The sequence below is a fragment of the Halictus rubicundus genome, unplaced genomic scaffold, assembly GCF_050948215.1.
Source record: "Halictus rubicundus isolate RS-2024b unplaced genomic scaffold, iyHalRubi1_principal scaffold0899, whole genome shotgun sequence".
Taxonomy (NCBI): domain Eukaryota; kingdom Metazoa; phylum Arthropoda; class Insecta; order Hymenoptera; family Halictidae; genus Halictus; species Halictus rubicundus.
This window is the reverse complement of record NW_027489440.1, coordinates 32,501-35,000: the sequence shown is the minus strand read 5'-3', so window position 1 is coordinate 35,000 and position 2,500 is coordinate 32,501. Positions and strand designations below refer to the sequence as shown.

The 2,500-nt window shown below is 50.0% G+C and overlaps 1 non-coding gene across 1 annotated transcript; it reads right to left on the bottom strand.

Annotated features, from left to right (window-relative positions):
• Positions 1 to 552: 552 nt before the first annotated feature.
• On the bottom strand, positions 553 to 707 carry LOC143364727 (5.8S ribosomal RNA). Its single transcript, XR_013084267.1, has one exon. It is a non-coding gene; the product is annotated as a 5.8S ribosomal RNA (ribosomal RNA).
• Positions 708 to 2,500: the final 1,793 nt, after the last annotated feature.

Here is a 2,500-nt window from a genome sequence, read left to right as displayed (position 1 = left end):
TTATATATATCATCTCCCTGGGGCTTACGTTGCACGCCACAGTTGCGCACACAGATTTTACACGGGTGTCCGGTATCTCTTTCTTTATTTGTGTCCATTCACTGTAGTCTCTTGAGACTCTTATACCTTTCGTATACGCATCATTTCAGACGACGTCGGGAGCGCGTAAAATGTTCGAGAGTGAAACGCTTCTTCCGCAATGCGAATCGTTCCAGAGAGAGAGGAGAGAGAGATTTCGATCGTCGGAGCGGTGTTCACGGGCGGTCGTATTGAAAATACGACTCACGACGCCGCAAAACACTCACGCAAGTCCGAATGTGATACCCATTCCTATTTCCTTCTTCTCACGAAGACCGTTAGACGCAATGTAAAATTTGCAATTTTCACAGAACCGCGTCAAACGCCGACGAAACGTCCATCGTTCGCTCGTACGTAGCATCTTTGCAACCCGACTCAGAAACGCTCTTTGCGCCCTCCACAAAATTCGACATGGAGAGGTAAGCGACGGCGGGGACTTACAAGAGCAACGCAAGCAGTATTTGGTTACGTAAACGACCCTCAGCCAGGCGTGGTCCAGGAATTGTATCCGTGGACCGCAATGTGCGTTCGAAATGTCGATGTTCATGTGTCCTGCAGTTCACACGTTGACGCGCAATTAGCTGCGTTCTTCATCGACCCACGAGCCAAGTGATCCACCGTTCAGGGTAATCGTATAATTTGATTTATAATCAATATATAATTATGTCTCTTGTTCTGCGGTTCATAAGAACGCCGATACCTGAAAGCTCCAACCAGCGCGCGAAGGAGATTCAGGCGTCGTTTTTAAGGACGACACACGATCGTCCGTAGAAACGGAAACCGTCGCGAGTACGCGATTGCAATGCGCACACGTATCCGACGGCCGGGCGGAAAATACATTGAAAAACCTTTAAAGTGGAAAACACAGGAGGAGAATTCAGAAAACGACGGGGATCATAGACAACCCGATACTGGATCCCGACACTTCTCCTCCTCCTCTCTCTTATTGGAGAATGAACTCGATAACTAACGGACTTCACAGCCGGCTCTGGCCGTGCGCGATCGTTCGTCCCAAGCTCTTGTGCACTGTATTATCGCCACACAGAGAGTAGAGTGTCAGAATCGCACACAGCTTTACGCGAGCTACGCAGCCGGTCCTCTCGAAACACATTTCCAATTGTGCACGGAGAACGATTATTCGATACTAGCGGACTTCACAGCCGGCTCTGGCCGTGCGCGATCGTTCGTCCCAAGCTCTTGTGCACTGTATTATCGCCACACAGAGAGTAGAGTGTCAGAATCGCACACAGCTTTACGCGAGCTACGCAGCCGGTCCTCTCGAAACACATTTCCAATTGTGCACGGAGAAAGATTATTCGATACTAGCGGACTTCACAGCCGGCTCTGGCCGTGCGCGATCGTTCGTCCCAAGCTCTTGTGCACTGTATTATCGCCACACAGAGAGTAGAGTGTCAGAATCGCACACAGCTTTACGCGAGCTACGCAGCCGGTCCTCTCGAATATACGTGTTCGTCAACGAACACGCATGCGGCGACGTTTTGTGCTCTATGTCATACGCGAACTCGATAAATAGAGCGGGACTCACAGCCGGCTCTGGCAGCGGTCATTCGTCCCACGCTCGTGTGTGCGCTATCGCCACACAGAGTAGGGTGTCAGACTCACGCAGCTTTAAAAGCGAGCTTCACAGCCGGTCCTTCTCTCATCCTATTCCTCGACGTTCGTGACAGAACACAACGCGTTCACCGCAAGTTTTCCACAGGTACCCTGTTGTTGTCCTCTCTTTCTCTAGAGGAGAGACAACACCACCGTTTCCAATGGACGTATCTCGGACACCACAGGCGAAGACCGAGGAAGCGCGATATGTGGATTCGAATCGACGCTTACATCCCTGTTCTTGCGACCGTAATTGTCCATATAATTGTCGGAGAGCCTACACACAGGCAGACCAATGGCGTATATTATAGTATACACGTCTCTTTGACACGAGGTATTTTTATCAAAGAGAACACGATCCATCAGGTGGCGGGTGAAAAACATCGATTCGTAACGACGGGTATTTCTATATTCGTGGTTAAGCTATAACATTCAGCGTCCGACGGGAAACCGCACCCTATTGATCGTTCGAGTTTGCAATGTGAACGTCGGTGACGATTCCCGAAGACCCGAAGTACAGCTCTTCGCACTCACTCCCCAATACAAGTAAACGATGCGATGCTCCACCTTCACGCAAGCACCCTCTGTTTCATTCTCATTGAGATCTTTCGTCCCATTGTCGAAAGAGTGCATATATTATATATTGCCGTGTTTGTGCACAAATGGTCTGGCGGGCTCTCTGCGCCTTAATTTTGGACGGGAGAATCGTACGCTTTGAGTAACTATGTACTCCATGCGTAACTATGACCTCCACACGTAAGCCGTTGCATGGGGAGTAGTTCGTCGCTATACACATCCCCTACTCCCC